General features: G+C 48.1%; 1 protein-coding gene across 2 annotated transcripts in view; it reads right to left on the bottom strand.

Moving 5' to 3' along the window:
- LOC124622635 (transducin-like enhancer protein 4) overlaps positions 1-14,971 on the bottom strand; it is a 461,107-nt gene that overhangs the window by 242,523 nt on the left and 203,613 nt on the right. The gene's annotated exons all lie outside the window — the stretch shown is intronic.

Raw genomic sequence — 14,971 nt, 5'->3', positions numbered from 1 at the left:
GCTGCTAGAGGTATACTGTGACGAAGGAAGGCAGGCAGGAAGGAAGGAAGGAAGGAAGGAAGGAAGCAAGCAAGCAAGCAAGCAAGAATATAATTAAACGTCGCGTCAACTTCAAAGTCACTAGGGATGGATCTCAGATACAAACGACGAAGATTCTCTAACGGAACCATCCCAGAACTCAGCTGAAGTCAACGAAAAACGTGTAAATATTGGGAAGTGTGGATCGGTGCTCCTTCGCCGGCGGGTGTGGCTGAGCGGTTCTAGGCGCTTCAGTACGGAACCGCGCGACTCCTATGGTCGTAGGTTCCAATCCTGCCTCGGGCATGGATGTGTGTGATGTCCTTGGCTTAGTTAGGTCTAAGTAGTTCTAAGTTCTAGAGGACTGATGACATCAGATGTTAAGTCCCATAGTGCTCAGAGCCGTGTAAACCATTTTTTGGTGCTTCTTCCCAAATTTGAACACAATTCCCAATATCACAGTACAACTTCGCTGGGTGTCTAACTATTCGTGATGTGCGATTTGTCGGGTACAAGATACGAATAGGAGACGTGAATCAGAAAAAGACAGGATACACAGTAACATGGCAGAATGTGTGTGTGTTTTTATAATCATGTGTGGCTACCAAGCGGCTCTGCCCTAACCTGAATCTGTTAGCAGCAGGACAGCTAAAGCCACAGAGTGGCACTTAGCTACATGTCGGCTGAAATAGTGTGTTCATTACTGAAACCTCGAGACCAGTGCGGCGCGGAATCGACTGGCGGCAGCATGTTGTCAGCTCGGCACCAAAGTCGGCAACGGAGCGAGGGTAGCGAGCAAAATATTCCCGCCTCCGCCCGACCACGGCCGCGGAGAACGGCTGGGAAGCCAGGTCTGTCTACTTGTTATTCACAGAGAGGCGAAGAACAAAAACAGACGGGGCCCCGGGTTGCGTGCCGGCCGCGACCTCGGGTATCGACCGTGAAGCGACGCCGCGCAGGGCTAATTTATATATTCAGCGCATTTAGAGGCCGGATTAAAGTTTGAACGGCCACCTACAAAGCGTAACACCGCGCCGCGCCGTGCCGGCTGCATATTTAAAACGCCATTCCGTTTCACACGGCGCCCGCCACCGCCGCCGCCACCGTGGAGTATCGCGACGAGCAAACATCCGCAGCGGCTCCTGGGAGCGGACACGTGACAGCGAGCGGGACACACAGACTGGACGCCGAGTGGAACCCGGCCGCCACGGCAGTGCGTACGTCGCTTTGCAAAGGGGAAAAGCGGAAACATTCCAGATTTACAGTGGCTTGCCTTCACACGCGATAAGGTGATACCGGAGTGTCGCTAGTCTGCCGAGGATAAGAATATCAGAAACGATCACAGATACCACTTGCTAACATCTTCAGTGGGAAGACTAGTCGAACTCAGTTCTCCCAATTAGTCTATCCTGTCCTAGTCTCTTCAGCTCTGCATAAAAACTACAACCTACCATCCACTTGAACCAACTCGTTGTCTTGAAACCCTACCGCCCCTTCCCAAACTGGCGATTCCTCGCTGCTTCAGTACCTGTCCTATCAACCTGTCCCTTCTTTAAGTCGGGTCTTGGCGTAAAATTCCTTCATGCCCAGTTCGATTCAGAGCCTTTTCTTTGTTTATGTGAACTACCCACCTTATTTCCCCCACTTCAAAAACTAGTTTCTTCTACTCTGCGCTATTTATCTTTGAGGTTTCTGCGCAATATAAAGGTATACTCCGGACAAATACTTCCAGAAGACTTCGTAACGCTTACATTTTTAAACATTTCTCTCTTTCTAAAATCCTGTCACACTACTGCCAGTGAGCGTTTTCTATTGTCTCGATCTGTACCATCGTCAATTATTTTGATCCACAAACAGCAAAACTCTTCTACTGGATTCGGTGCATATTTCCTTATATAACTGTCTCACTGTCATCTGATTCACTTGTATAACTCTTACTCACCCTTATGTTACTTTTAGTTATGTTCTTTCGAGGCACTATTCCATAAACTGACCTTCCGAGACTTTTGTAGTCCATTGTAGAACTTTCCCTTTTTTCAATTTAATTACTTCCCCAAATATATCGTGCTTTCCTTTCCTTCTTGCTCACTGTAAAAACTGAATAATGTGACAGAAGAGAAGTTTAGCGCTTACAATAACTAATTTTGGATTTTCGGTAGGTCCGGAGTTGGTGTCTAGGCAAGATACAGCGAGGGTGACGGGCACAGACACGACTCGTGCGCCAGAGTATTACATTCATTACGCAGGGGACACTCAAATCTAATTCTCGCGGCTATAATCGGGCACCTCCAGGAGTTCTGGATCCGTGTTGTCTTCGCTGACACTCTAGTTATGAACCTGGAAGCAGTCTACTTACCTAACCTCATTAAATACGCCTGGTCTGGGTCGATGTCATAAAGTACGTTTTTGATTACAGTATGTGCCGTAGGAAGTTGCACGGTTGCCTGTCAATACCCACTCACGCTCTTACTGACATCAAGTTGTTCAGTACCTCGCTTGTACGTTGCAGGTAACATGACAGAGTGACTTCTACTGCTGGGTCTGATTTTATAGTTTCAAATTTGGAGAAGCTAATACCCGTCTAAGAAGCTGATGTAAGTAGAGGGCGACAAATTATGAGAGGAACATGAATGATGCACGTTTCCATGTAGCGTTTGAGTAACTGGTTGCAGATTCTCCAGTCGCTTGCAGTTGCTGTAAGTTGGCAGACAACACGAAGAATGTATAATTCGGATTTTTTCCTTCTTTTCAGATCATCTTGGATTCGTAGTATTTCTTACGGGCTGAGTACGAGCTCTTATTACAGCGAGTCTGAAAACTGTGCAAACAGCTTAATATCAGATAGTTGAAAAATTTGCAGTCGTTTGCTACATTGTTGCGTTCCCTGTCAGTCCCCGATTTAAATGTGACTACAAATACGACCAAGCTTAGAATACTGCTTCTTCGGGGGAATAAGAACACAGTAAGAAAGTAATTAGGAATTGGCTGATTTGGGTGGAGCGGAAGGGAGTCGGTCGTGCCTTTTTCAAGAAACCATGCCATCATTTGCCTGAAGCAATTTACGGAAGTCACCGAAACCTAAATCAGGATGGCCGGACGTGGGTTTGAACCGTCGTCCTCACGAATGCGAGTCCAGTGCGGTACCCTGCGTTGGAAACAGAAGACTAGATGGTACAGGCACTTCGCAGATACATACGAATGGCAGGATGACAACTGACGAAGCTGTAGGAATCGTGTTAGACAGTAGCGTAGGCTGTTTAAAGGAGTATGAGGAATCTTGTATTAGCCACCGAGTTATGTTTTATTGTGTTCTGGGACTTTATTCTATCTGTTAACACGTTACTAAAAAACAGGGGTGGGGGTGTTACACTCTGAGCAAGGAATTTATTTGGCTGGGACAAGCGTTGTCACGAAATGCCCCAGCCTAAAGTACCAAACAAAAATTGCTTCCTCGGGTACATCGATTGAAATGTGATGTGTGAGTCTCGGCAGCAGGCGCCTAGCGCAGGGTTCCCAAACTGTGTTTCGCATGACGCGCGTGTTCCAGGGGAACTGAGTACGTGCTCCACCAAAAGCTATCAATAACACAGCATTTTTCTTTTCGATATTTTGAGGATACTAATAGTTTTTAATTTTATCGTAATTTCTGTAAAACTGAAGTAATCACAGAATGAATGAAATAATGTTTAACCTTCAGAATGAGCAAGGTATTCCATCAAAGCACCAGGCTTCTCAAAGCATTCCGACAAAGGAAAAGTTTGTGAATTCCTGGCGTGGTGTACTGTCATCCGGCAGGCTGTCCTCTGCTAAGTTTGCTAAGATGGTAGCATCCGCCGATAGAGAGAAGGCTAACGTATACATTCAGCACATTAAGATAACTCTGGGTATGACATGGAGCGATGTCAAATTTCCCGAGTTTTTTTTAAATATTTTTTTTTACCGCAGACTCGCCGACACACACACATACAAAGGGTGTGGGCGGACACGCCCTCGCCTCGCGCTCTGCATATTTAAAAGCCGTGGCGGGCGTCGCCGGGGCGACGGTAGCGGCTAGTGGCCAGCGACTTCCGGCGCACGCACGCAGCACGCGTGTCGGTGCGTGCGAGGGGCCGGCGGCCGGGTCGCGGCGACAAATATTGGAGCCGCCGCCAGACTTGGCCAGCAGGTAAATATTTGCGGCGATATGTCGGCCGCAGCGGCGTCCGTGTTTGCCGTCGCCTCAAAGGGCGCTTCGCCACTCGGCACACACACGCACACACGCACTCACGCACAGAGACAGAGGCAGACAGGCAGACGCAGGCGACGCGGTTCGCGGGCAAGAAGCGGCGCGCCTCGTTAGCGAGGCGAGGCGAGGCGAGCAGAACAGAACAGAACAGGGTGGGGTGGGGTCGCTGCAGCCCCGCCACTACTGCTTGCTGCCGCGCTCTTCCGCCGCGCCGCCGCACTTTTGTACAGACTCGCCATCCTCCAGCGTGTTCCCCATTAACCTTCAGCCAACACTACCGGTACGAACGATCCAGCACGCGCTAAATTACACGGCAACCGGGGGAAGGGAACAGGCGTGGCATTCCCTCGAGGAAACGAGCACGTATTTCGACGGTGCAGACGCCAAATCCAAACCGGCTCGCTTAGAATCCACTTTGGTTTAGGACACGAGGTTTACCGCCTGTAATTTGAGCGGTCGACACTATGTAGTGTAACGTTCGAGGTTCTAAATAATGCAATTCGAGTCACAAATTCGCTTCTTATAGAAAATAAACGAAGGCTAAATCAGAGACTCAGTTTTTACAGTTTCTAACACAATTCACCAAAACCTGACGTTCTAATTACAAATAATGGACATATAATTAATGAGACTGAACAGTTCAAATTTCCGAGTGTTCAGACAGTAAACCATCTGGAAATCTTACGTTAAGGATCTTGTTCCGAGACTTAATCCTGTCATATTTAATATTAGAACAGTATCTGAACTAAATGATAGTTCTACTCGAAAAGTAGTCTGCTTTCCTTATTTTCATTCGCTTATGACGTACGGTTTTATATTTTGGAATGACTCTTTCCATCCTCAAAGGGTACTTTTGGCGAAGAAAAGGGCGGTTCGGGCAATAAGCGGCCAAGTTCGCGAAACTTCTATCGACCCCTGTTCATTAGTCAGTTAAGACTAGGCGGAAATCCGATTCGCATTTGGATCCCTCTCCGTTGACTCTGCTCGGAGGAACATCACAATTACAGGTAGTTTGCGTAAACCAGTGTGCTGCCATCAACGCATCTTGTATACGGATGGCGATTCCCCCTTTATCGTCAGCTTAGGCCTGAAGATGGTGCAGTGACGCGCCGAAACTGGTAGCCGTACAAAATGACGTAAGTGCGGCTGTACCTGTTTCATTCTCTTACAGCACTGGTGCAGGAGGGTGTGCAGTGTTGTGCTGCATCCATTTTCAATAAGACACCGAAAGACTTCAGAAATCTTAACAGTAATTTACGGTTTCAAATCGAAATTTAAGAGTTTGCTCGTGGCTCTCCACTCCTACTCCGCCGCCAAGTTCCTCGAAAAATTAAGCTAATTCCTGTGTTACATTGTGGATTGCGTTAGGCGCTGATTCCGAATAGCTGATTTATAATAAATAAGCAACAAAACCTTTCCTGAAAAAGAGGTGTATGTCAATGCTGCATGTATCAAAGTGAAACCGTGAGGACAATGTCTATGAGGAATAAGAGAATAGAAGTTTCTGAAATTTTATGGTATACGAGAATGCTGAAGATTAGACGGCTAGACTTAGCAAATAACGTAGAAGAACTGCATCGAATAAAGAAGGAAGCAAACAGAAGGCACAACTTGTACAAAAAAGAAACATATTGGCAGGTATCAAAGAATAGTTAATATACTAATGGAACCGAGGGGAGTAGAAATCACAGAGGGAGAAGAAGGCTTGAATACAGTACCACGCACGTTACTACTACTGCTGTTACTACAGCAACTCAGGATTACGAACAAAAAATAAATACTCTGGAATATCATCCTGTTTTAAAAGACTCCCTCGTTCTACCTTCCTTACCACCTCTAAAATTTTTCTCAAAAATTGTTACATGCGAACATACTCGCGCTTTTATATGCTGAGAGAGAAGGCGACAGTGGCAGTGAGAAAGAGATGGAAAAGTAAGAAATACTGGAAAATATAATACAGTGCTTGTGGTACCGTGACAGCGAAGGAGGCAATGATAGTGAGGCAGCAGTGGGATATGGTTGACAGTGACAGAACAGTGCTAGGAAAACAGTGAAGGAGACAGTGCGGGGGAGACAGGAATTGGGGTGAAAGCCAGTGATAATGAGAAAGTATATGACAATGACAACAAGGGTGGCAGGGAGAGGGGGGAGGGAGGGGGGGGGAGAGAGAGAGAGAGAGAGAGAGAGAGAGAGAGAGAGAGAGAGAGAGAGAGAGAGAGAGAGAGAGAGAGAGTGGGAAGGAAGGAATGAGACAGCAAGAGGGAGACAATGGCAGTGAGAGGAGAGACTAGTAGGAGGAGAGAACAAAGGAGATGTGGCTGTGACACAGGAGGTAGTGACAGACAGAGACACGCAGAGGCAATGACAATGACAATGAGTTGGGCTGAGTGAATGAGTGAGAATGAGCGAGTGGAAGTGGATGGGCGAGTGGGTGTGAGTTACTGCCAGGGGACCTTGTGGGAGTGAAACTTTTGAGTTGCGTGTTAAAAAGAACTCTAGTATGTTCACATTCCAGATGTTTTGGGAAAATTTCTGTGGTGAGGACGGTAGGATGTGGCAGCTCGGTACCCCTGTTTTCACCCAGAGTCTTTTAAAACAGGAGAACATCAGCCTTTTTTGTGCTCCAGCATTTTTCCGCTCGTCTAAATATGGTCCGTTCGCTGCTGTGATATTGTTGAGAATTTTGGCATCACACAGCATGCGATTGATCGTATGGCATTTGTTGGATGGGATATCCGCTTCGGGGTTCGGCCGCCGTATTGCAAGTCTTTTTAGCTGACGCCACTTCGGCGACTTGCGTGTCAATGATGATAACGGACACACAACACCCAGTCCCCTGCCGGGAATCGAACCCGGGCCCCCTTGCGTGGTAGACGGTAATGCTACCGCTACGCAGGCGGACACACACACACACACAGCACGTAGATACTTAAGAGAGGATTGACAAGAGGCAGAGAATGACTAGTCTCCTTTGAGGCGGTACAGCAACGAGTAAAAGCTCACGGCGCAGAACTGAAGTAACCGTTTCCCTTGTCCAGTGAGTAGCATCAGTAAGAGAGAGTATAGTATTCAGCTTTGGCAGAAGTACCACCTTATAAACGACACCTGAGACTATAGCCCGGAGCTAGTGAATGCCGGAGTATTCTCTGCCTGGCAGTGAAGCCTGTACAACTGACGTCAGTGGTAGCCGCACGCGCTACAGGGTGCACGCATGACTTTCACAAGCAAGCTCAACAATGTAGGCGCGGAGCTCTGGTGTTCCATCGTGTCCAGACGTGCACGCTATAGAAAACTGTACGGCGCATGCACGGTAATACACAGTGAACGAGCGCTCTGACTTAGAATCTGCTCGCCATCACGTGGGCCGGAGCTGCGGGACGTCGGACTGCGTTCCTGTTTGTTCGGCGCTCTCCTCTCGGAGGCGGCAGGCAAACAGCGCCGGCAGCGCTGCACAGCAAACGAGCGCCGCCACGCGGCCGACAGGCGAAACACTGACCGCAAACATCTCTCTCCTCTTACTGCCGCTGCTCGTAGGGTCTGCACTGTGCAACAAAACGAAGCACTCGAGGAACATCCTCTTCATCTTTAATAACCTCGCGTCGCGAAATACAATGTGGTAAAATTCGTGCCGTAAAATGATTTATTTCTGTTCTCGACGCATGAACTTCCTTGGCTTCGCCAACTCACAACCGAACGGTCACGTCTCACACTACACTACAGATCAGCCACCACAGGTTACACATAAAAAAAAAAAAAAAACGCAGAAACCAAATAAATACTGTCATCGTGCGCCCCCCCCTCTCTCTCTCTCTCTCTCTCTCTCTCTCTCTCTCTCTCTCTCTCTCTCTGTGTGTGTGTGGGGGGGGGGGGGGGCGGAGCGGGTGGGGGGTATTTTTCATTTGTTTACTTTGGGAGAGAAATGGAATTTGTGATCGTGTTTGGTATTACTGTCTATTACACGACAAACCAGTGTAAAGAGTGAGTGGCTATTCATATTTACTTGGTCATTTACTAGAAGCTTCTTTACAGCCTTGGTAATTTTCTTGTACAATTAGGAGGCGTCTTTCAATGTGTGTTCCAGTTAAATAACTAATAAAACACAGAAAAAATAAAGTACACACATACATACACATTAATACATACATTACGTCACATGCCACATTTTCATATCAAGTGTGAAATTCGCCGTCAGATATCGATTAGGTTCAACCCGTCCACGTGGAGAGCTCGGATGAAAAAAAAGGAGGGCATTTGCGTTTTCTTTCCTAAGTAAAGATGCCGACATTCGCCATCACCGATTTCGGAAACTTTTTATTATGCAACGAGCTGAAGAGGGCCATGACAGTTGCAATATTATTTCTTTTATTACTTGAAGACTAATTTCGAGCGTAAATTCATTATCGTATCATCCAAAAAAACAGAAATCAGATATAAGCGATTTGTACATTACAGAACTGTGCCACCGTACAAATATAGCTGATGACAATTGGTACTTATTGATAAGCCATGTAATAACGTACGATAGTCACACGAACTTCCAGTGTTGTTGAAACATCTTCAGTATAAAGCAGTACAGGAGTGAACTTTTTCCACCTGAGACACCGAAGTTTAGAAGATATTAGGAAGACTAGGAAAGGGGACAGTTAACGGAACTGCGCAATCTAGGCACAACATCATTTTACGTACTTTTTCCCTCTTTCCAGTTTTTTATGGCGTGGTTAACCGCTCATGCGGTAACAAGCATACCAGAATACGTATTTCAAATACAAGCGATGATCTTTACTGGAAGATATTTAAGCTACAATTTCTAAACGCCTAAAAGAGACGTCTACGTCGTCATACTCGGTAAAAACAATTTTTAACGCCTCGGTGAAGCTAGTAAGACAATAACAAAATTGTTAGTACACCAAGGAATCTGGATCCCGCAACAACGACCGTGAGTGCGGTGTGCTGCCCGCACTGAGTTCACACGACCTCATTGGCAGAGGATGACACGGCGGCCGGTCGGGCCGTCGCGGCTGGGCTGTCTGGACCTGAACGCGGAGCTCTGCTTGCTTTTCGTCCCAAGTTCTATCAAGCTTTTCCGAAAACAACGCTGGTAACGGTTGTCAAATAATGACATTATGATACCCAGCATTGAACACTTTGTGGCACTTGTTCGTAAGCAACACAGTGCAGGCCAGAGGGTGTTTGCGGGTCTCGTACTGGTGTGGACAAAGGGCGATCACAATTTGCGTGACGGTACGAGAAAGAGTGGCGCGAGTACGGAAACGGTGGCATTAGAAGCTGTGCGTGCCTGGCGATCTGCAGTCCCGGCACGCGCCCCCAGTGTTGGGATTCTCGGCCAGTTTTAGGAGGAGTCATATGGCGCAGCTGTTGGTAAACAGCAAACAAGGAGCTGTGTGACCAAACATCGTATGTCGCTCCAGCGTTTGCAGCAGGCGTGTCTGCAGATATCGAAGGAATTCATAGGATCCTAACTAAAGTTTAACACAGATGGTCGGCGAATTTTCACGCTAATCTTCAGTGTACAGCAGGGCGTGCGCTGATATGAAACTTTCTGGTCCCAGGATCCACGTTCGAGTGCAAGTCCGAGAGACAGTTTGGATCTGCCAGAAACTTTCAGCTTCGATGAACTTAATCGGGAACTGTTGGAAGAAATGCAAAGTTTCTCTCGCGAAAGACCCTTCACTAAATTTAAATAACGGTTTTTCGAAAAAGACTGGGCCACATTCCATAGTGTAACCCGCGTGCGGGTTCTAATAATAACAGGGACTGAAGTGCGAAAAGAGGCCTACAATCTCTCTCGCACGCTCAATACGCCAATGAACCAGGACAGAAAGATATACTGTACAGTTGCTTGCGACGTGTAAAAGTAGAGGTAAAAGTCCTAATTATGATTTAATTTCATAACAATATCAATCAGATCGATGTTAATCAGTACGAACAGAGCGTTTGCGGAAGATGTCAAATTTCAGAAATATCTAGTAAGATGACGTCAACTGATTTTCGTTTTATCCAATTAGTATTCATCACTGACTGCAAGGATACTTTACTACTGGTGTATGCGATTTTATTAGCGCGTGCAGTCTTCCACTTGCTTCTCTTTTGTCTCTATCCCGTACCTACACGGGGTCGGCATGTTTATTATCGTATTTGGCATTGTCGATGTTAGAGGGTGGCCGGATCTCGTTCCTGTCACCAACCTTTTAACACGCCTCCCCCCACCCTACCCCCCCGAGAGAATCTGTGTACCCCTAAAGTGTCTGCGTCTACGGTTATCCATGTGAAAATGTGCTTGCATAATTCAGGGCCGTCGAAGAATTTCCTTTGCTGATGTGTAGTGTCCCCTCTGTCCCCTAACGCACTGACGTGGCCCCAGCAGTCTTTCGAACAAGTCTTACTTCTTACGGTGTGCTGACGCTCTTACGGATGCCCACTTCGCACCACGCTCTCTCTCTGCTTTCTTCGTAACCGTGCCGCCTTTCATACTAATAAAATGAGAGTTCAGCGCGAGAAATAACAAACAAATGCTGTACACGTAAGTGAGCAGTCTCAGAGCCAGAGTTCAGGGACCTGGAGTCTCTCAAGTGATCAGCCGCTGGCGTTGTATTCCACACTTACCAGACTCTTGGCAGGGAGCTTTTCCTCCTCTTTCTGCAGGAGGTCGATTCGTAGTGAAATACAGCTGCGCACTACGCACGTACATACTGCTCTCCAGTTCCGCCTCTTCTGGAGAGGCACCGAATCGCTTTCAATGGAAGGAAAGGAAAATATTGCGCGAGCTGTACAGCGCGGCAGCGTCTGCAGTACGCTTTAATTCACGCTTATATTAACCGACAAGCAGACAGACGCCACCAGCACGCCCCCTGTAATTAACGAAGTGAGGAACGAGCGCGTCCGATGCGGCGACGCTTTTCCTCTCGCGAGTCGCAATCAGCAACGCACGCGCGCGCACAAAAACATTCCTCATTTAACGGCGCGTCAGCCTAAGATAGCGACGCCGACGCCTCCAATGAGATTTGAGATCGTCTCCCGCAGGAGGAAATGGAACATGGCGGCAGTGCAGTAGCGAGAAGAACGGGGGGCAGAACTGCCTCGCAAGACGAGTTGCGGGCTTGTCAGTCGAAATGAGCGCCGGATTTCTTTTTTTCTTTCTTTCCTTTTCTTTTCTTTTCTTCTCCCCCTCCCTTCCCCAGCCACCAACGGTCCCTTTTCATACAGCTGCGCCTCCACTCTGCGTGTCGTGAAAGGGAAGAGGCCGCGCTGTGGCGTGGCGTGGCGAGGCGCCCGCATCTCGCACGGCGCCCGCCCCGCGCTGCTCGGCGCGTGGGAACTCATCTGCGGCGCGAGTGCCTTTTCGTCCTCGTCCTCTCCTCTCCTCTTTCACTCACACACTCGCCGGCGGCGTGATTATCAGTCCGCCGGCACCGCACGAACCGCCGGCGCGCCGTTTCTAAGGACCACTGCGCCTCTCCGGGAGCCTTTTTCCCCCTCCTCCCCTTTTCTTTTCTTTTCGTCCGTAGCGCAATAAGCACCGCAGAGGAGCGCGCTATGCGAGGCCGGAGAAAAGCTACATTGCGGGCGAGACGCGCGCGCGCGCAGACACACACACGCACACACACACGCAGGTGTGGGCCGGGGGTTCACGTGAGGCGCGGCGCGGCGCGTGCTTCCACAGGCAACGCGCGCTCACTAGCACGGGCCGCAGTTACCGACGCACCTGCGCTGGGCTTCATTTTTCACTGAGGGGCCAAAGGATCGCCAGGCTTTCCGTGTCACACGCCGCGCCAAAGAGGCAGAGTGTGGCAGCGCGCGCCGGCTGAAAACCTCGCCGAGGCCGTTGTAACGGGAATTCCGCGACGCCTTTCATTCGTTTAATTACACTAATCAGAGCGCGTGTACGGAAGGATAGGCCGGCCAGAGCGTACTTCACAATCCTACGGCCCCTTCGGGCCAACTCTCTCAAGTCTCTTAGAGGATATCCAGTTGGCAGGCCGACTCGTGTGCAACATGGCGTTGTATATTCTAGTCTTATCCTTTCTCACTTTCTATTCACGTCACGAACGTTTCTCAAGTCAACCCCTCCATCAGAGCAACAATTCAGATTGAGCTACGGAAGAAGGATGCGAGGACCCATTTCAATGTCCTCCACGAGGGAACCACCGGAATGGGATCACAATTACAAACTAAAACTCAAACAACTGTTCCCTAATCGGCAAATATACTAATGTCGCCGCTTTATAATACACTGAAGAGCCAAAAGCACTGGTACACCTGCCTCATATCGTGTAGCGCCTCCGCGAGCAAGCGGAAGTGCCGCAACACGACGTGGCACGGACTCTACTTTTCTGAAGTAGTGCTGGAGGAATTGCCACCACGAATGCTGCAGGGCTGTCCATAAATCTGTAACAGCACGGGGGCTGGAAATCTCTTCTGAACAGCACGTTGCAAGGCATCCCAGACATGCTCAACGATGTCCGTGTCTGGCGAGATCGGTGGCCAGCGGAAGTGTTTATACACAGAGGAGTGCTCCTGGAGTCACTCCCCATTTCTGGACGTATGGGGTGTCGCATTGTCCTGCTGGAATTGCCCGAGCCCGTAGGAATGTACAAAGGACACGAATTAATCCAGGCTATGAGACAGGACGCTTACATACGTGTCACTTGCCAGAGTGACACACCATTACAGAGCCTCCACCAGCTCGGAAAGTGCCCGGCTGACATGCAGGGTCTACAGATGCATGAGGTTTCCTCCACACCCGTACACGTCCATCCGCTCGATACAATTTGAAACGAGACTCGTCCGACCAGGCAACAAGTTGGCAGTCGTCGACAGTCCAATGTCTGTGTTGCCGGGCCCAGGCTAGGCGTAAAACCTTTGTGTTCTGCAGTCGTCAAGAGAACACGAGTGGGTCTTCCACAGTTTGTGGAAGGATTGCACTTACGTCACGTTGAACGATTCTCTTCAGTCGTCGTTGGTCCCGTTCTTGCGGCGATGTCGGAGATTTGATGTCTTATTGGATTCACTCGTGGTCGTAGGGGAACATCCCCACTTGATCGCTACCTCGGAGATGGTGTGTATAACACCACGTTCGAACTCAAATCTTGTTACCATGCCATTGTAGCAGCAGTAACCGATCTAATAACTGCGCCAGTCACTTGTCTTATATAGGCGCCGTAGTCTGCTTGCTTACATTATTCTGCACTTGAACACGCATGCCTATACCAGTTTCTTTGGCGCTTCAGCGTAAAACTAACAACATACAATGTAGTCACTTCACACTAACACCCAACCCTCCACTTGTCAAACACTCAGATCGCTACCAAACGTTGTATGTCGATAGAGTATCAAACAAAACACCGATTTAGTCAGTAAAACGTGCTGTCATCCAGTAGAAAACGCGTAAACGGTAGGTAAAAGTAACGTCAGAACTACGAAGCCCACGAAAATTGTATATGTGAATAACAGTTTTGAAGATCTCGTGTGGGTGAGTTGGTAGAGTGTGTGGTCGTCGTGCCAACTGTCCCGCGTTCATTCAAACCCGTTATTGTTTTTAACTGTTTGCGCGTGAAACTGGTATACAAAACGTTTTCCTGGCATGTGAAAGGACTTTCGCGAGTTTGTAGCAATCTTCTTTTGGCTGTCTCCTTTCGCTTCGTTAGTTTAAAGTAGCTAACCTATACAGTACATCTGTACAGATAGGTGTGGTGTTCTTTCGGATATGCGCGACAGAACAGACACCACTCGTGATGAAGCAGCTAGTGCATTTGTAGTGTCACAGAGTAAACAAACTGGAAGAGCTCAGTAAAGAAACACTTGCACCACGTTGTAAAAGTATTAATAACCCCCATATAAAATTTTCACGCGTAACACGGTAAAAAAATTGGCATCCCTGGGCTTTGAACCCAGGATTCTTAGTACGACGATCCAACGCTCTACCAACTCTCTGCGGAAACTACGTATACTTAGTACGCACTGTTATACTTTTCATGTGTCCCGTAGTTCTGGTGTCACTTTTAATTAACGATTACGCCCGTTCTGCTGGAGGAGAAGTGCATAGTACGAGCTAAATCGGAGGTTTGGTTGATACTCCGTCGCTCTACAACGTTTGGTACCGATCTGAGTGTGTGGCATCTGGAGGTTTGAGCGTAAGTATAATTTACGAGCGTAGAGATCTCAGGTTGCTGTAGCCTGTCAGCAGAGCTGCGTACAACCTCGTCAAACTGTAAAGCAACTGTGGCTAGACGGATAAAACCGATGTTTTGGGAATGTCTTCCATAACGATATACTAATAACCTTCCTCCCCCCTCCCTCACACACTGTATAAACAATAATTGTTTGCAACGTATCACGGTGGAGTAGAGGTAGTCAACCCGAACAATTTCGTACAGGACACGTGTGGTCTATCGAGTCGCGGGAGCACTTCTAATTGGCCAGAAAACAGCTACGATACAGTAGTGCGTGCGAGTTGGGGGAGGTTTTCATATTCTCTCGCTCTTTACGCACAAACTTTTAGTACCAGACAAAAAAACGGAACCCTGTCGTAGAAAATTTAAAGTAGTTCAATTTTGTAGTGGAATACGTTTTCAGTGGAAGTCACAGTTTTTCGAGAAGGGCTTACAGAAAGTGACATCCACTTAAACGCACTCCATTCCCCACCGGCCAGCATTTTCAGTATGTCACTCATGACTTCTTCCTACCGCTGCACAAAAATTTGCGACAACA

This window comes from Schistocerca americana, chromosome 7 (assembly GCF_021461395.2).
Source record: "Schistocerca americana isolate TAMUIC-IGC-003095 chromosome 7, iqSchAmer2.1, whole genome shotgun sequence".
Classification (NCBI taxonomy): Eukaryota; Metazoa; Arthropoda; class Insecta; order Orthoptera; family Acrididae; genus Schistocerca; species Schistocerca americana.
Note: the sequence above shows the minus strand (reverse complement) of the source record. Positions and strands in the feature narration are given on the sequence as shown.